Source organism: Colossoma macropomum, unplaced genomic scaffold (assembly GCF_904425465.1).
Source record: "Colossoma macropomum unplaced genomic scaffold, Colossoma_macropomum, whole genome shotgun sequence".
Taxonomy (NCBI): domain Eukaryota; kingdom Metazoa; phylum Chordata; class Actinopteri; order Characiformes; family Serrasalmidae; genus Colossoma; species Colossoma macropomum.
The window spans coordinates 1768595-1789863 of NW_023496043.1; the positions used below are offsets into that span (position 1 = coordinate 1768595).

The 21269-nt window shown below is 39.3% G+C and overlaps 1 protein-coding gene across 2 annotated transcripts in view; it reads right to left on the minus strand.

Annotated features, from left to right (window-relative positions):
* raph1b (Ras association (RalGDS/AF-6) and pleckstrin homology domains 1b) overlaps window positions 1-21269 on the minus strand; it is a 77948-nt gene that overhangs the window by 52389 nt on the left and 4290 nt on the right. For both annotated transcript variants that reach the window (XM_036564894.1, XM_036564893.1), the window contains exon 2: window positions 1650-1720. The gene's annotated coding sequence lies outside the window, so the exon portion shown is untranslated. The remainder of the gene's footprint in view (window positions 1-1649; window positions 1721-21269) is intronic.

Sequence of the window (21269 nt, forward strand, 5' to 3'; positions counted from 1 at the left end):
GAGGGTAGAAACGTTTTTTTACTATCACACCTAGACCCTAATAAAATTGCAGTGGGACAGGAGAGTTTCTAGTGAGCTGCATTTTCTTCGAAGAGGAACTAACAGTGATGGAACGAGTCATTATTTCTGATTTCCTCTTACTCCAAGATACATGAAAACATGAGGCCTGCCACTAGACATCCACCAAAAAAGGTAATTTTCACCATGCCTCACCAACATCAACAATCAGCAGACATTATGCTAATTATTTCACACCACCTTTTTTCCTAAATCTCCTCTGAAGAATTTCACAGCACCTCAGCTCACACTGCCTGCCATTACTTTGAGCTATTTTTAACACTATGCACTGAGGCAGGCAAGATCAAATCAATCCTGCTCCAAGACTACATCTTCATCTTGAAGTTGCAACACAGTTAAAATGTATATTCTGAATGCCTCTACAAGGAAAAGCTGATTTCTTGTATAATACACAGCCCAGTTTTTATTCCTATCTTCTTATTTTCTTTTCTATTCCTTACATCTTTTATAGACATTGATCAAAACTGGCACCTTAGTCGTAGTCACCTGCACTTGATTTTAGTGGTGGCTGCAGAGCAGAGCTGTCTCTCTCAAATGGAGATCAAGCAGAAACCCAAACCTCATCTGAAACATGTTAGAAGAAATTTCAACGTAAGGCCAGTTTAGAGATTTAACATCTCACATCACTTAAAGGGAAGCCTTGTCTCATAACTGCATAAACAACTGGATGATCACTTAAGAAAAATAAGAAAACGTAATGTGACTCTTCAAGTATGTGTTATCGGCTACATTTTGCACATTTAAATGTAATTCTGCAGGTATATAAAAATATATATCTTTATTTGTCACTGGTGGCAGCCCAAAGTGCTTTAGGCAGGTGATAAAGCTCAACAGAAAGTAGGAGGTATTAATGTAAAATCATAAGACAATAACAGATCACATTAAAAAGATAAATACCAAAGAGACACAGAATTTTAATTAAATGCTAAGATCAAGAGATATGTTTTCAACTGTTTCTTAAAAGTGTGCACTGAGCATGACTGTCTAATAAAAGGTGGAACTCTACAGTTTAGAAGCAGAATAACTGAAAAGGCAGGTATCCACAGAAGGCCAGTATCTGTAGATCTAACATCACATGTTGGACATTCTCATCCCCAGCAGCACTGCTGTGCCTGACCCACGAGCATCAGCACAACACACAATAACAAGCAACCACCATGTCAGTGTCACTGCAGCACCGAGAATGATCCACCACCGGAATAATATCTGCTCTGTGGTGGTTCTGTGGAGGTCCTAACCACTGCAAACAGGGTCAAAGGCGGGGGGGTCTAAGCTATCATAGTATACAGTTACAGACAATGTCTGCTAAGCTTAAGCAACAACTTTTCAGCTAATTTAAACCATAATTAAATATATTTCCTCTTCAAAAACACAAATGTGGTACCAACTAAAAGTTTAGATTGTGTACTGGTAACAGTTTCTCTGCTTATTTCAATGAGCTACAAGTGAGAAATAATCTATATAAAATTGCACAATGTGACTTCTATGGGTTTAGATTGTTCGTATAGATTTCTCACACATACTAGTTTCTACTAGTTTCTAAAAGACAACTTACAAGAGAAACATCCTACCTTTGGTTCAGTTTTCTCCTTGCGTGGTCAAGTCAAAACGTTGGTCTACTAGCCGGCACAAAAGGTGAAACCTGGGTATGAACAGACAGAGGAAACACAGAGTTCATACTTGGTATAGAAACTAGATGACCAATCACATACAGAACAAAGCAGCACATTGAACTGCTTTTAGTTTAGATCGATTCAGCTGCGTGAGGCAGAAATGCTGTGTAAGCACACACTCGCGTGCACACAGCCAAACACACACAAATCACAAGTATGTGCTGTGGCAGCTGTGTGCGCGTGTGTGCGAATCCTTTGAATTATACACCCACTCCCACACACCGAGCTCTGCCAGAGGAGGAGTACTTCTAAAAAGAAAACAAATTTCCTCTTACAGCTCAACCTGGAATTTGTAATTTCTGAGTAATTTAAGAGTTGAGTCAGTAGATGACTGGCTTTCACAGTCAACCTACTCCCGTCAGACAGGCACCTAATTAAGAGTCATACAGTTCTTCACCTACACATCAATCATAGCCTGAATCCAGCTGGTAAGTGACAAAGCACAGGCTGTACGTGCATGTTTGCATTTTGTTTTTGTGCATTTTCAGGACAAAAATTTGATAACTTTGCAGGAAAACTGGAAACTAACTAACCTACAATGACTAGACCAACACAAGTAATCAAAGAGCACCTATAACGACACTTCTAAGCCTAATGCAAGAAACTTTTGTTCAACATGGAAACAAGCGGAGATTTGAGCGCAAAGTATGAATCAACTTCTGTGCGTGAAATCAAGCGCCGGCCTACCAGCATCTCATTAAATAAATGTTACATTTCTCTGTTACACAAATCCACAATTTGATTTCTGTTTTAATAAATGTTCATGTATCAGCATGAAAAACATACACAAAAAATATTGGATATCAGCATCAGGCCACAATTCGTATCCCTATCGTATCGTATCCCATATCGTGCATCCCTTGTATTCTTACATGTGGGACATATGTCTGACCCTCCCATTCTAACATTGTATAAAAACAAATCTCTGTGTGTGCGTCACACAAAAACCAGACCACAGCTGCACACTGGGGCACAACTGCGCAAGCCGTCTGTCCGCACGGCAGCCGGAGTGTGTTTGCGCGCATGTGTGTCTTGCATGACAAAGAGACTTCTCACCAAGTTGCTCACCATGTGGTCTTTTGTAAACACACTCATTTGATCCCAATTTAGCTTCAGAGCACTAGAGCCAGCAAAATGGAGCTTAGTGGGCAAACAAGTTTTTCCGTTTTCCAAAAATAGTCAGGGAAAGAAGAATTAGTTGATTCAACAGCATCTATAAAAGGAGATGCAGATGACAATTCAGCACAGACAAATGTGTGTGTTTAAGAGAGACAGTGAGTCAATACAAAAATCCCCTCACTGAACTAAAACAAAGGGAAAGGTGACCTGACGCGGGTAACTATGGCAACACTCAGGACTAAACCGAATGAAGGTCTGTGGGTCAAACCCGTGGTGTGTATAATATATGTGTATAATACATGGCATTGGGCTGGCAGGACGCCAGAGACATACAGCCTCTGTGATATCATTCACCACTTCATGAAGGAGAAAGTGGGAAGAAAAGGAGTTCACTACCACAGTATAAAGTACACAGACAGACCTACAGACAGACCTACAGACAGACCTACAGACAGATAGACACCACCCTTCTTTTATTTAATTTCCAGCCAAAATGGTCATGAAGTCAATTTCCAAGTGATATTTCTGATTAGAACAAAGAAAATCCACTTGCACAAAGGAGCGGAAAGCAGATGTTTCCAAAACTAGAGTTAAAAAAAAATTACATACAGAAATCCGGCCTCCTAACAACCGTACAAGACCTGGTAGACCACCAGAACTCTCACCATCAGGTAAACAGTACTTAAAGTTTTTGTCTTTGAAAGGTGGGGGCTGTTTCTGTCCATCCTACTCAACACTACGAGTCTTAAAGGATGTGTAGCTGTGAAGAACACGTTATCAATAAAAGAAAATTTGAAAATCGAATAAAGAAGCTGCTTGATGTTCTCAGCATAGTGGACTGACCGCCCCAGAGTTCAGACCTCAACATCACTGAATCTGTTTTGGATTACTTGAATTGTGAGAAGAAGGAAATGCAACAAACCTCTAAGACTGAACTTTGGAGGTGTGAAAAATATCCCCAGAGATTTCTAAGAAAAACTGTTAGCAAGTGTCCTGAAAAAAAGCTGTCCCCTGTCCAAAATTTTGAATATTTTTCTAATAATGCTTTACAAATTTACCAAACTGACTGAAAAGCCCATCCCTTCTTGAAAGTACAGCACTTTAAACAAGAAACAACAGTATGTAAACTCCAACCTAAACTAAGCAGGCAGAACGAGACGTGCTAACATTCTGCAAAGCTTACCGACATCGCAAAAGCTGCTGAAGAATAATGCATTTATGGGCGCAGCTAAAGTCCCTCTAGGAGGAGTTAGACAATTTTACAGAAATTAGAAGACACTTAAAAGAGACACAAACAAAAATATGGATTTACAAATGTGTTCTTGAATGACCAAATATTTACATATGACGTAACTTGAGGCAGTCATTTTCGAGGTTTTTTAATGTGCAAGTGAATATTATAAACAGGTATGTAGGGGTGGACGATATGTCAAAAACAACAGGATACTTCAAGACATTTTCATGATAAATGATACTCAATACATATCACAATATTGAGGTCGCTCTGAGGTTTACTGCAGCTTGGAACAGATAAAAATACACAAGTAGCGCCACATTAAACAATATCATAAACCTATTAATACAATGAACTTAATCCGATTAAACAGGACTAATTATGTTCTTTTTGTAATGACACATGCAGTTGAACATTGCTACTTGTTGTACTGACATCAAGCTTTTGCCCACCCCTTACAGTTATGTCCTGCTTCAGATTAAATAATGGGAACAGCACTAAGAACATCACCATTATTTCTAGAAAAATAACAATATTTTCCACAACCAACAATTTCAGACTGCTGGTAAATCAATGCCATAAAGCGGCAAGGCTTCACATCAATACCTCTACAATACCTCAGGCTATAGATTCTACAGCTCTGTGGTTTCATCTCATTTTGAAACCATACTCCTCTCCTCTTCCCTCTCTTTCTCCTTGTCCCACACTCACACACACACACACACACAAACACACACACACACACACACAGTGAATGTGTGCAATAGACAAAAAGTTTGACACTACACTATGCAGTGTGTTTGTCCCCATCTGCCCTCTTATTACTGCCCAGAAGGCAGAAAGGACTTCCAACACTACAATAACATAAAACAAATGACATCACTTTAGGTGTCAGATTACCCAGCGATGCAACCTAGCAGGTGTTCTCCATGAACTCTGGGAGAAGCCTAACTAACAAAAAGGAGGATATCCAAAACAAATCAATAAGACCAAAGTTCTGAACACTTTAAAATAAAATAAAAGATGTAATTAGATGTATAGCACCATATACCACATGAAAAATGAAGGGATTTCACTTCACTGTGTTAACTAGTTAATGTGTTTTAAGCAATTCCAATGTTTTAAGTAACTGGCAGCCAAATCAACCAAACCACCAATTAAATTAGATCAAAAAAGTCAATACTAAACACTTTAAAAAAGGTCATTTTAAAAGTTGCCAAGAGTGCCACATTAAACAGATTATAAATTAAGTGATTTTATAGTATGAACTGGCAGCCTAGCATGTCTTATTTAAATTGTGTGGCTGTAATATCTATGAAAAGATATAGGATTGGACAGTCCATACTCAGTTCTCTTATCATGGGACAAAAAATGGACCAGGACATCCCTATTTCTCTTTATTAACTCAGGTAAACCCAAGTTGTACAACTGATAGTAAAGAGCTATATAGCTGCTAAGATATCTACATGTTACAAGAAAATATCAACAAATGAAAAAAATGGCTGCAGGAACTGCAAACAAATTGATCTCTTTGTCCTTGAATTAAAAGAAGTCCTTAGTACTGTATTTGGCTAGATAAGAGTGAGGGAGCAGGAGGATGTGAGAGGAGCATATAGAACAGAAAAAAGGAGGACTGTAACAGACAAACCAGCTGAGAACCACATGAGGGTCACACAAGACCTCAAGCAGTCTTCCAGAGAACATAAAAGCACAAAACCCACATACATCTCCTGCACAAACACACACACACACACAAACACACACACACACAAACACACACACACACACACATACACACACACACACACACATATACACACACACACATATACACACACACACATATACACACACACACACACACACATATACACACACACACACACACACACACACACACAACACAACACAACTAGTACTCTGCTTGGCAGGGATCTTGCCAGGTGTGTCCGTCAACAAGCCCATTTCCTGCTGAGACCACACCTGTGGCGGAAGCCAAAGCCCAACTTCCTGCGTAGACAGGAAGTGGGGGTGCCACAGAAGCCTAGCAGACATGGTGGAGGAGGAGATGTCGGAGGAAACCCCATTAGTGAATCAAAACAGCACTAAATAACAGAGAGGAGAACTGTTCTGTAGTCTGAAAGACAGAACTTACGAGTGAGAGCGAGACAGGGAGAGAGAGAGAGGGAGAGGGAGAGAGAGAGAGAGAGAGAGAAATAAAGAAAGACAGAAAGAAAGAACAGACTTACTGAGGAGGTGGGGCGAAGTGAGAGAGTACAGTGGGTTTCTCTCACATTAGCAGTGGACGCGGCTCTCCAGAGCCAGCAGATGGCCACTTATTGATTTACAGAGTGAGGAGAGAAGCTGCACTCTCCACAGTGAGTCAGCACAAACTGAGGCAGGAAAGCTAATCAAAACTCAATCCTACCATGAAAAGATGAAATGCTCCCTCACAAAAACAAACTTGCATTTGTAGTGTACCGGTACTGCACTGTACACAAATAAACAACAGCTTTCATCTTCTTACCTAAGAGCTGTACATATTGATCTCTCACAGTCTGTGTCTGGGATAAGATTAATCAAATCATAGAAGGTGGTACTGAGAGTACACGCCCATTCATTTCTATTGTAAATTCTATTGTAAATGAGTCATTGCTATTGCTTTACTGAAAGGAAATGTGATCTGCGATATCTGACTGCATGCTACAGACGGGTTAGAAAGAGATCAGGTTGAAAAACACTGTATTCCTTTAATCCTCTTTTTCAACTCTTGTCACGTACTTATGCACAAGTCACTGCACAATGCTGAACAGCTAAATGCAAAATCCTGGAGTGCCAAGAAAGACAAAGCTCTTTTACAGCACACAAGCCTTTACAAATGCCTATGACATTGTTGTGGGACATCTGAATACTCCAATCAATGCAGATTATCACAGTCAAGGAGAAAAGCAGAAAAATGCATTAGTATTGAACATGCATTAGCGGCACTCTTCCAAAAGATGGATACACCCCAAGGGCAGTGGAACACAGTCTTTGCTGCATGACAAGACTGAAAATGACAGGACTGCTTCCCATCAGTGCCGTTTATCAGAAGTAAACAAGGTTTATATCAGGGCTGCACAATATGGAGAAAATGCTAGTACTGAGGGTACATCATAAAAACGTTCCATTCCATAAAACAGCGCCATCCCCAGGCTGTACACACAACCAAGACCTGACAGTTAAAAACAACGTATATCACCGCACGGATTGTTTTGAAAGAACAGACTAAGGCCCAATCCCATTCCACCCCTTGCCCCTACCGCTCTCTGTTTTGTGCGTTCACATCTAGGGGTATGGTGTCCCTATTTTAGTTGAGATAGAGGGGTAAGGCGAAGTGTTAGAGCTAAATTGCCCTCCAAACAAAGGTTTTTTAGAGGCACACTCCAAACGGAGTGTTATGAGAAAAACCAGCAAGATGGCTGCGTGAGCGACCAAAGAAACCCACAAATGTAAGCATTTTCTCCATTAAAACATTACGATAACCATTGTATTATCTTAGTTTAATGTCATTTCAATGAATTATGGTCGTTTTCTTCATAACAAGCATAAAAATTGCTAATAGCATGCTATTGTCTCTGTAGCTAGCTAGCTAACTTCCCTTTCCACCTTAAATAGTCCAGCAGTGCTGATGCCTGAAGCGCCAGAATGTAAGTGCTGCACCATTTAAGGTGGAATGGGAAAATTCAAACAAGAAGCTGGTGAATATCTGACATCAGCTTTGTATCACCAAAGAATTAGCGGTGGGCGATCATAAATAATTGTCTTATATCCCCTCTTTGAAAGCATGTGATGCCCTAATGTAACTAAAGCCCAGCAGTGAGGTTGCTGAACTTTATCCTCCTCTACTATCACTGAAGACGGGCCAGGTTGCCTACAGAGCACCGCTAGCCTGTTAGTCTTTTTTTTTATTTTAGTGTTGTCCCATTTCGTAGGGCAAGATTTCAACCACTACCCTTTGTAACTCAGTTTCAAGGGGTTAGGGTGACACCCGAAAACAAGGGGAAGGGGTAAAAAGAAAGAAATGGGATTGGGCCTTAAATCCATAAAAATGAAGTCACTTTCCTTTCTGGAAACATGCTTTCTGTCCGGTGAACATTTCCAATACTGTATTGAAACAGAACAAATTAGGCCAATCAAAAAGAGCTATGTCAGGTTTATAAGATTTGTTTGCAAGGTGTTTCTTCTAGCATAGAGCAGCAATACTCAGCATCTAGAATGTGTTCATTAACTTTACTAATGCACGCTTAAATATTATCTTATACTATTATACTTCAACATAGTGTAAAACTGAACTTTATCAACACTGCCCAGCACTATATGGTGGTCTCTTTCTGAGACCCATGCTGCGCTCTGGATTCAATTAAACGGCAATCCCATTCTAAGCTGTAGGAATCTCTATACTGAGCTGTAGGATTCGTTGCGGCCCAAGCGCAGCCACACGCACACATGCTGGGAATTACAGGGAGTCATGCAGATGGAATTTTCCCACGGTGACACAGAATATGGAGAAGTGCCCCTCTCTTTCTTTCTTTGCTTTGCTTGCTCTCTCTCTCTCTTTTTCCATATGCCCCTTTTGCTGTTCCCTCCCCATTGTGCAGTATTATTAACCTGTCAAATAACCCACAATGAGGCTGAACATTAAATTCATAGAGTGAAAACCCCCTATCACCACTCTCACATAATCAAAACCAAGCTACTGTGCAAGAATAAGATGGAAATTCTGTATGGAAGACGTCATGTGCCAAGCTGAACAGTGAGAAAACTGTTCACAGAGCCAACATCATTTAAAAGTATGCAGCGCAGAACGCTGAGGTCACTCCACTTCAGTACATTTTTTGGGACTGGACCATGACAAACACTTTAAAAGAGATGTTGCAATAATAATTTTCCTCGATGCAGATACTAAAAACTGATACTCAGTATCTAATTCACACATGTTCCCATTTACTCCAAATATATTTCTACAGCCAAGAGATGTTTAGCATTAGAAGTTTGCTTTTTTTAGTTATGCATTTATGTCTTCTGCACTTACAATGTTTTTGTAGAGACGGGTGGCACAGCAAGTACATCACAGTAGCTGAAGACATTTCTACGATATATGATAGCGGTATGGTGGAAAATGTATATAATGATACAAAAACAAATGTCCCTTCACTTTTTAATCATAAACATTAAAGCAATCAAAGTAAATCTGAAATATTCATAATGTGTAAAATAGCAAACAAGCAACAACACTGCTTTCTAACTCTAGTCTTGCAGGTGCGGCAATACAGTGCAAAGTGTGATTTGCCGTTTGAAGAAGCTAGCTTCTTCCTCGGCAGCTTTTAGTTTAAATTCTCCGTTCTGCCTTAAATGAAGCAGCACTTCATAAAGCACTTTTCATACTGGTGGCAACTCAAAGTGCTGTAATGGCAGGTGATAAAGTTTAACAGTAATAAAAGAAACTAAGAGTGTTCAATAAAAAATATAAGGTAATGACAAAGATCCAATTAAAAAGAAATACCAAAGAGATGCAGAAATTCAATTAAAAAAAGTTAGAGATACATTTTCAAATGTTTCTTGAAAAGGTCACGCAACAGACTAGACAACTAGACTAAAGTTTGCATGGTTTGCACTGTTTTTGTATGTCTTGCTATGTGCGCTTACTTTGTGATGTACCAGTCTTACGGTTGTGACGAAACTGAATTTCAGTGGGTGTCCTGAATGAAACGGTATACAGCCCATTACTAATGAATCATGATATTTAGTTTTACTGAGGTTTGGAAGTTGGAACAGACAATAAATCAGTACCAATAATTAAAACCCCCCCCCAAAATATATAGATAGATCTTTTTTTTTGGCTTTTTAATATATATATATATATATATATATATATATATATATATATATATATATATATATATATATATATATATATATATACACACACATACATACACATACATACATATATATATATATATATATACATACACACACACCACACACACACACTTAGTGACATAGATGTCCATAAAAATAGCCTTGTAGTTCCAGTGTAAAACAAAAGAAAGAAACTACAGACACCAGACATGTCTTGGCTGAATATATTTTGGAGGAAAAAACGTAAATGACATTTTTCGGTGAGCCAGTTCTTATTTATTAAAAATCCTTAAAACACTGTACGACACCAGAGGGAGAAATACATAGCCAGCAACATAAACAAAACTGCAGCTGTAACAGTATTTCACAAAAAAAGCTAAACAATACAAAAAAAAGAATCAATTACAGCCAAAATGCGTACAAATATGGACTACAGAAAATGTAGCAATTGTGTAATTCAAGTATAATAATTCTTTTCTGTGCTATATCACACCAGATTTGCAACACATTTTGACCGCATTCTTTCATTTTTCCTTCCAATTTTTGTTCTAGCATTTTCTGGTAGTATTACCTCAACACTGATACTGGGTACTGGATCAATGCCATCTCTATCAATTGCCACTTCAGGTTCAAACTGACCCTGATTCGGCACTTGTACATTTAGTCCTAGGGAAAGTGTAAGCCCCTCTCTATTCAACAGATGAATCCTTCCCACTCACAGCCAGCCAAGACCACACTTCGTCATGGCTGCCTGATCCTGGAAGAGTGTATGACCCACAGAGAGCCAGTGTGCGCCACCATTGAGGCAGACATGAGTACAGATCCCAATGGTCCTGTCTGGCACATGGGTGTGTAATTTAGAGCAGCCACACAATAAAAGCAGCTGCCGCTGTGGTCAAGGGATTAACAGAGAAGTGACTGAGGAGTCTGGCCACTATTAGTTGGTGAGGGTGTATGTGTGTGCTTGTATGTATTTCTCTCTCTTTGTAAATTACACATACATACATCTCAGAACATCAAACAGGCCGCATCCAAGCTGAACAAAACTATTCTTGTATGGCCACGACTGCAGGCTGTGACGAAGCATGACTCATCAACTGTTTCAACTGGCCTGTTCAAAGCTTTAAACAACCAGCTCAAACTCTGCAAGAGCATGAGTGTACAGGCAACATGACTATCACAGAACAGGGGGGTGGATTTCACAAAGCAGGAATTTTCAGCCACATAACTAAAGCCTGAATGTCCAACAGGAAGACAGCTCAGAAATCAGGACTTAACACTAAAGCTTTTCCGGGACAAGTGAAAGTCTGACTGGGACAAGGGGATGTCAAAGTGTCAAATCAAAGTGTTCTGAGAAGAGCGAATACTTTAACGAGTCCATATCCCTTGATTTTGTTTTCCTGATAGCAGCTGCAGAAATGGGCTGATGACAAGTCTACTGACAAATCCACTACACGCCACTGTGGGCAGCAGCCGACTTGTTGAGGACAGTGTGTAAAATACAGTGGTGGTAAAAAGTGCAGTAAAGAGAAGGAGGAGAGAACAGAAATAGGTTAGTGTGGAAATACGACACAAAATGAAACCAGTGCCACATGCAAGCAGCTAAGACTGTGCAGGAATACAGACTCGTAGACCAGATGAGGAAGGTTTCGAGGAAAGGGCCATCTGACATCCAAAACATCAAATCTCAGTCCGTTTAGTGCAAAAAAAAAAGGGAAAGAGGATATATCATTTATTTACTACCTATATCTTCAAACACAATACAGGAATAACTTTAACTGGGATAGCACAAGTGTTTTCTTGTTCAATTACTAGTCCAGGGGTCGGCAACGCGCTGCTCTTTTAATGCTTTGTTGCGACTCCACAGCAGAATTACATTTTTAGGTAAAAATAAAATAATCCTCCTTTGCAGTAGAATAAAACTTTGCTGAATATTCTAACAGTTTTAACAATAAATGGTCTAAACGCTGGAATTTATGTAGCCTACAACTGCTAATTCACCAACCTTTAACCCTGAAACTCAGAAAACAGTCTCGCCTAGCTTGTAGCTATTGAAAAGTCAAAGAGAGAGATTTAAGACGGACATCAATGATGGAGACAAATGGAATATTTGCATTTACACTCCAGATGGTTTCCTCATACGTTTAATCTGCAACGAGAAACTGTTAAACACTAAAAAGTCATGTAGCTGAAGTTAGCTTCTCATTCACCATCTTCTTGTTTGAATTTTCTCCTTCCAGCTTAAATGGTACAGCAGTTACATTTCATCCAAGGTGGAATGGGAAAATTCAAACAAGAACCTGGTGAATGAGAAGCTGACTTTAGCCTAGTAAAAATTCAAATGCTGAGACATTTTACAAGAAACTATTCTACTTTTGTTTCCTGCCAGAGATGTGAGAAAAGCTGCTATAATCGTGCTAAACCTTAAAGCAAAGTAAGTCTGCGTTTTCTTTAATATTATATTTTTTAGCCTTTACTAGTACATTAGCACATACCGAGATGTATTTACAGCCAAGATGGTAAAATGGATATAAAATGTTGTGGTTCCCAAGGTGGTTTGATTTTTGTCGAAAGGACAAAACGGCTTTTCTTAACATTTAGGTTGACCTCTGATCTAGGCCAATATCTCAGACTGAAAGGCTGACTAGTGAACATGAACTGCTTGGTACTAGCTTGATAAACAGTTGTTTGTTTCCAATCAGACAGTGCATGGACCAGAATCAGCTTAAATTCATTGTAAGAGGTGGGTTTCTGAGAGCTGTGGTGATTTTAGTTTGCAGGTTACACCAGTCAGCTTGTGTACTTCTGTGAGCAGAATTCCTGAAGCTGAAACTTACTAAAATGCAACAAAAATACTTTTCTGCACATCTTCTACCTTAAACTGCATCATCATCTATTGATCCAGCCTCTATTAGCAAAGCAGTATAAGGAGGAAAAAGCTGAACCTACTATCATAATGTATTTTGAATAGGTGTGCTGTTCTTTTTCTAAGTACAAGTGAATTATTGTCTTACTGTATGCTACAGATGCGGAAGCTACAAAAGAGGGCTGGTGGAGGAAATGGAGTATTCCTGTAAGTTCTCCAGTTTTCTAAGAAATCCTAAGTCATCGCTTTTTTGGAACAGCACTGCTGCAGTAACCTCAATCTGAGGTTGCCTCATCATGCATCCTTGACCTTATTCATCAAAAATCAAGTCTAAAAACTGATCCCAGATCAGTGTAAAGATCAAAAACGTTCACTGTCGCTGCTGTAAGTGCTGTGCAGTGTGAGGTCATATGGGCAGAGATGGAAAAGTCAACATTAGACAGAGAGACCTTCAACCGGCGCCAATCACATGACACTTGTGCTGAGAACTCTGTGCCCTGCCCTGAGATTCACTACACACAAAGCGAGAGCAATAAACACAAAGGCCGCCCCAGTCAAAACGCCTATTAAGTCCAGTGAAAATGGCTATTAAGCCCAGTCAAAATGGCTATTCTGGTCAAAACAGTTATTACGTACAAGTTATTCATTTTCAGGACATATTTCTGGGGAGATTATATAAGAGATAATCCACTTGCATTCGAAAGAAGAAAGTCAAAGGAAAATAACTATTTTAAAAGTTTCCAAAACTAGAGTTTGAAAAATCACTTCAATATGGAAATGTTAACAACCTGACTAACCTGATACTAGTTTAGTCCTCCAAAGCTTCATGAATGTAGCTTAGGCCCAGTGACTTGTCCAATATTCAAGACACAATAAAAAACACAATGTTTCGCCAAAAGTGTCAGTCTAGCCAGTAAGGTCCCTTAAAACAACACAAGCAAAAAAACAAGTGTGCTTGTGTTTCTGAGATGTTCAGTTTCATAAAATCAAATAGCAATTCTGTCGCTGCTTGCGGTGGGTGCCAGGAGGGTGGTCCTGGATGACGGATTACAAATTTCCAAACACAAGTTCCTGACACATTTCACACTCAGCAGGTTACACAGCTACATTACCTACAACCTTTTCAGTTCTCTGGATCACTTAAGAGGCGTGATTTAGTGAGTATGATCTATTGTTTCTGGGGAAAGAGTCTTTGGACGTTGTGGTTTTAGCTGAAAGATTAATTTTCAAGTTTGGTCTTGAACCAAATGACACTGTAAAGAGGATTCTCAATTTGAAAAAAAGTTAGAAAGAGCATTCAATGCAGCTGAGGAGCTAATTCTAGTTAGTAGCATAGCAGCTTTGTGAAAAGAAAACAAAAAATAAAGTCAACTACATAATTTGTGGTGTCTGTGCTGCACTGCAAGAAAGCTAGCATGTATCTGTATGAGTATTTACCAATGAAACAAGAGCTACATGTGAAAAACCCTCCAGAAGGATCAGACACATAAAAACACAGCTTAGAAAGCTGAGACTCTCACAAGACCTCAGGCAACTTCAATGTGAGAGATCTAACACCATATGCTCCAACTCTATACATTCCATAAACTTAAATCTTTCACAACCGCAGTCTCCACAGGATATAAATCTCTCTGCATCCACACTTCAAGAGTATTCTCTTAAGGATGTGAAACGGGAGAAATGGAATGTGAGGCCAAGGCCATGAAGCCAAAGAAAGCAAATGATAAACAAGATGTGGACAAACAATAAAAGAGAAAATCAAAACACAAGAAAAACAGCTGGGCTGCTGTTAATAACTAAAAGCTTACAGAAGCCAGTTCACTGATCAAAGAAGTAATGAGCGACAGCTGACAGTAAGCAAATGCAACTGAAAAAAAATAAAAACACATTTTAATTAGCATTAACGCATGCCAAAATCTGTTTAAATGAAAACAGTTTATAAAAAAGGCTAAATGCTACATCAGCACTTCAAGGGCCAGGAGATCAGGACCAAGTTCATCAGAACGACTTAAGATTCACCCTACTTTTCTGTGTACTTGCATGCTCAAGTGAGCACTCAAAGCCACTCTTGGCAAACACACTCAAAGCATTCAAGGATGGACAGTGAGAATGAGTCCCTCTCATCTTCAACTGTTTGCATGAGAACATGCTGAACTCTGGGAACTCTGGGAGGGGAAACGATCCTTCATAATGGCCATTCCAGCTGCCTACAGAACGAGCATGTCGTCATGGTGAGATCAGTGAGGTCAACAGGGGTCAAAAATGGCTGTGGAGGAGAAAGCACACTCCAAAATCCAGGCAGGAAGCCACCCCAACAGCCTTGGCCAGAACTTCATTAAAGAAACCTCAGATACCTTCTCCCACTGAGCCAGACATCAGCTTTGCCATGGCAGCTGCTCCAGGTGGATCCAAGATTACTTTCTTCATTTCTGTAGAACATTAGGCTTGAAGAAGCTCATTTTAGGTCGAATCAGGACCCATATGTACTAGGAATCTGCCCTCTGTCCATATTCATTAGGATATGAAAGGCCAAAATCTGACTGTAGTGTTTACAATAAGTTACACAATATTTCTTCATAGAAACGCAGAAATTAAAATAACAGTACAAAAAGAAAACATAACTCCATTATTTTGAAAATGCAACTACACAGCCATTATTTTGTTCAAAATCAACTACATTACACTTTCAGCAAATCGTTAGACTGTTTCATTTATCCTTTACTAAGTTTTATTATTTAATGTTTATTAATTCCCATGGTGATCGCCAAAGGGAAATATTGGTGCTATAGTTGCAGAAAAACACAGCAAACAAGCTGTAGTTCCCTATTCAGTGAGAAAACACTGCACATTATTCTGAGGTTCTCTGTTTGCATCAAAACAACACCTTGTCCATCTCTTCCTATCAGTTTCTACTAGCCTTAGCTGCTAAACCCTGTTATCTTTCACTGTCTTTAGGGCAGCTAAAACAGACTTGAGAGATGAGGCTGAAGGTATAAATCTTCTCTTGCTGACCAATCTCCTGTCTATAAGGATCACTCCCTCTCCAGAAGTGGGATTTTGATGTGAAATACCCTTCTTAACATTCTCACCTCTTGACCTCTCCCTATAGACAACTGTGCAGGACAGAAGTTGCCCTTCTGAACCAGTGCAATTCCTATGTTCAGTTTGGTCCCCGTGTCCCTATGGCTAACAACTATATCCAAGTGGAGACCAGTTAGCAAGATCTTCAGTATATATTCCACTCTCACCCCTGCAAACCTTTTAATATTTGTTTGTAATGTCAGCATTTTTGAAGATATTTATTTATAACAGAGAGCATTTTAGATGAGGCCTTAAAAGTGGGCTCAGTTCAGCATAACTGTGATGAGTTTTTAAAACACCCTTGCTTGAATCCTCTTGGAAAACCACTGGAAGATGACAGAGGAAATGACATAAGGATTAGGCATCACATCTACATCTGCTTAAACAACTGAGAACATGGGTTCCTTTCAATGTAAAATGCAGGCCCACATTCATCAAACCTCTCAGTACTGGTAAGTACTGGTGTCCTCTGTCTTAAAACTGCATTCATCACGATGTACAAGACAAGACAAAACCTTATGCTGTTCTTCAGAACTTTATCAAACATGTGTCTCTGTGGAGATCTGAATCCATCTGAAAAGTAGCCAAGACCCGGTCTCTCAACCACATCCGTGTTTATATCAACATAACTAGAAGAGAATGCTTAAAGTGACATTGCTTTGAAAACATTAAAATGTCTTTTTGTTATGACATATTTGACAGAATCACCCCAGTACTGAGCAGGAGAATGGCAAGACACCGTATACAGATGCTCAATCATACCACATATTGCGATTATATGGCTGTTTACATTTTATAAAGTACTTGGGGTAAGAATTCTGATTGATCAGGCCTAATTGATCATATCTACTATGCAGAGGGTAGAACTGACCTCAGATTAGCTCTTCATCTAGGATAATTTGGAATTATTTACCAATGGGTTCTGTCATATTGCAGGAACATCTATATATCAAAAAGTATCCAGAAAATCTAATTAGTAAAATCCTTCCTAACACAAGCATTCAACTGTACACACACAGCATGTGAAATCCGTAGAAATGCACTGTCAATAAAATGGGATAGAGCAGCCACATATGAGCAAGGTCACATTCCCTATGTAAAGCGTCATCTAGAGGAGTACACAGCTGCCAGCACTGAGATGGGGAGCAGTGGAACTGCATTCTTTAGACTGACTGAGCTCCATCAAATACCTTTGGGATGAGTTGGAGTGGTGTTTGTGATTCACAACTAATCATCCAACATCAGTACCTGACCTCACTAATGTTCTTGTGGCTGAATGCAATCAAATCCTCACAGCTAATGTTCCAACATCTAGCATAAAACTTTCCCAGAAGAGCAGAGGCTGTTACTGCAGCAAACAGGGACAAACCCCTTATTAATACTCCTGTCTTCAGAAGAAACATTGGATGAGCAGCTGTCTACAAAGTGTATTTCCATCTGAGATGTTTAAATAAAGTGCTGCTGAAAATGCAGCAATAGCCAAAAAATTAGGACATCTGGCTTAAGACCATACTCCAGGCACGTCACTGAAGTGCTTTAGATTTGCTCTTAGACTCCCTCAGACATACTGCATGTTTCACTGTATGTCAACTAACAGCTTTCACACTGTAGCACGTTAATTTTGGAGTGCCGTTATAGATTTAGCTTAGACCTGCAAAAATATGAACTCCTCTCGGGTGACAGCTTCCTGTCACATGGCCTCAGAGTCGATATGGATTGGCACAGACTCAGGAGAAGCTAATGAGTTGAGACCACCTGCTGTTGACAGGATGCCTGATGTGGAACAAGCCACCTGCTATTGTGTGTGTCCTCATTATAAGGAAATAAGCAGCTTAAAATCTCACTTCCAAAACAGAAGTAGCGAACAACTGTCTACACTTGTAAACACACCAACTGTTTCCCTAATACTCACATGGTCAGACATGATTGAGCCTGTGCTTCACTTTATTAGAAAACATGCAGGTGGTGTTTTCTCACACAGAATCTTTCTATATCAGACAGCTGATGTAGGAAATATGTGCACTGCAATACAATTCATTAAGCTCTTAATGGGCCCATATCGTAGGATTTTTCAGTGTGTTTTAAAAATATTTTTCAAAGTTTTTCACAAAAACAGCCCATTATGAATTAAATGCTTCTGCAATGTCAGGAAAATCAACTAATTTTCCATATATCCACCTATTCAGCCCCTCTGCAGTTTAGCCCCGCCCATTCAAATTAAGGTTTTAAAGAGTATTTCAGCTCTGAGTGAATGTGGCACAATACAAGCCAGCCAATCAGAACAAAACTCTTAAAAGCACAGTTAAAAAAACAACCTGTTGAATTCTAAGCAATATAGAGAAGTTTAAAAATAATCAAGGAAATTAATTATGATCAATTTTAGTACTTAAAACCACACAAATGTTATAAAAATGGGCCTCAAGAGAGAAACTTACATTTTTTTAAAAGGTAACAAAACTGATCCAGGATTGCTCTCTCAGTCTGAAATGTATGATGTAATATGATGCCTAATCTGATCAAAACAATACAACTGGACAGCCTAATCCATTGCAGATTATGTAAGAAGGATTAGCCTAATACTTGTTGAAACACCAACACAATGTTGGCTACAACAAAAAAGCTGATGTATGGGTTTTTATATTAATCTGATGAGAAAGCAGAATTTAAGGACAAAACTGGTGCTTTTATTATTGTCACAATTTTAGGGCACTTCATTATTTACCGTTATGTACCAGAGACATGGCTCTCTCACTTTCTCTCTTTCTCTACCTCTCTCTCTACCTTCCTTTTCTTCTCTCCTGAGTGTTCTGAGCTGGGCGCACTTTCAGAAATCATTTGTGTGAGACAAGGCCATCAGTAAAATCCAATGCGGATGTGAGCTGTAGGGCTGAAAGCCATTGAGCCAACAGCCCCTGATAAGCACTGTTACTGCATTGTACCCTACTGAACTATTCATTCCCAACAAATGCATTCTTTCATAGCAACTGCAATATAATTAATTTAGTATGGAGTTTAGATTCATTACATAACACTGAATCTCCAGTTTAAAATGCTACCAAGCTGGATAACACTGTTCTAGTGTCAGCGTCAGATGCACCGCCCACAAGTACATGGAGCATCTGATATCTATAGTAGGCTCAGCTGGCCACAACTGCCAGGATTTTGCTAGCTGCATTCCGATTGGCCATCCACACGTCCATGTGAATGCACTTTCTTCCAACAGAAAATGTGCTTAACATGTTCGCCATGACTGAACCTTTCAGAGTGAGATACAGTCACTGGATCGAAAAAAAGTCTGTGAGGTTCACAGCATAACATCTTTAAAAGTTATTCAAGGCTTGTAGTAGCTTTGAAGCAAAATATCCTCATAGATATTTGTTGCATGCAGATTTGTTTTACTTGCAGCCCTATTTTGAAAAATCACCTACAAGTCACACTACAACTTTGTGGTTGATCCATCTGAAATGCACCAAACTCTTTGATGACGGCTAAAGGTCTGGCCTGTGAGATTAACATTGTCTTATGTTGAACTTGCCATTACGCTAATGTAATGTAACCTAAACACACAACAAATAATCCTATCTAACAGTGTGACCTTTCGCATACATACGAAACAAACATCATCTGTAATCAATAACACTCTAAATTTCAACATTTCATTTATGCACCACAGTTTCTCAGTAGGGTCAAAGGGATTTTTCCATCATTATGTAAATCTTGTCCAACCTTGCAACAGTTGCAACAAAAGAACATAGTTGTGGGCAGACCATGAATAGGTCAGTTACCCTAGAGGAAATGTTTCTCTTTTAGTATGATGTTGCAGCATGTTTATTACTTTTGGTGTCACTCAGTTTACGGCTGAAAGATGAATCATTTTTAACCTCTTATGCTCGTGGGTATATATTGGTTTTTCCATATGAATTTACATGACCAAATCGTAAGGCAAATTATTCAGCAACTGCATGAAATAAATGTAAATTTTTTTTTATTTATTTTTTTTGTAAAAGGTCCCCTCAAATTAACAGAACATGTGTTTTATGATCATACACATATTGCTATATGCTTACAATTTTCTGCTGAAAGCCAAAGACGCTCTTTGTATTTTTGTATAAAAATCATTTGTACAGAGCAGATCACTGAAGAGACGCCATCCGTTTATAGTTTATAGCCCAGATTTGTGGAACAATGGGTCAACTTTCAGTAGACAAAAAAAATTTGGGAGATCAGCTTCTTTTATTATAAAGTTTAGAAATTACATTACCCCTTCTACTTGACTGGAAAGAAGACAGTTACAGCTCTCATATGACACCCACCTTTTGAATGTAGCTTATGAAATATGAAAGTTATGAAGAATATGACAAAGTGTGTTTTGGAACCACCGGCGGTTCCAAGAAGTTTAAAAGGTTAACCAATATCAATTCCAAAAAGTGCAATTTTCACATCACAAGAGCTGCCAAAAATAACTCTTAACTCTTAAATCACAGTCACAAGATACATCAGAAATATCACAACTATATATCTTCCCCAAATCGTTCAGCACTAGCTCGTTTAGTTATCTCTTTGCACGCTGGTGCAAAACCCTTTTTGCTAGACATCAGCAGCTGTCTAATGCACCACTGCCCACCAGGAGCCTCCAGCAATGGATGTCTGAGTATGCACACAGAGAGCCTCTACAGTTTCACTACGCCTGCTGAATGTGTTTCATGGTAGGCCATAGCGCTCTTTGAACCCCCAAAACCTCAGGTCCCCAAGGGGGCTTTGGTAAAACAATACCACCTAAGAGCAGGGTTCTTTTGTGTGGCCCATGTGTGTCAAGCATATCACATCAAAGCAGGTGCTGGCCTAGGCCCTGCTGTCTGGTCCATACATCTGAGGTCATTCGATTAAGAAACAAAGAAATTAACAAGCAAAAAAACTGATCCTGGATCAGCACTCTCACTCAGAGTAGAACAATATATCAAAGTAAGACCCCAGATGCACATGGCTAATGGACTGAGGGTGACCTTGTGCATATACACATGCACACAACACAAGCCTTCCTCTCATATACCCTCTGAGGAGCATTAGTAAGTCCTTAGGCAGCTGATTTTCTCATCAGATCTGCTTCTTACAGGCCAATTCCCATAGTAGTCCCTCAAAATCACCACATCCCCCCTCAACATGACAGCAAACAGGGCTCTTTGCTTCCGCACATGGAAAAACCATTGACCACTGAATTTCTTCTGGTCAGCAATTTACCTAGAAGAGTGCTGCTCAAGCCCAATTGAAATGAAAACTTTATTTCAATTGTTTATACTGGTATTGTCATTATATT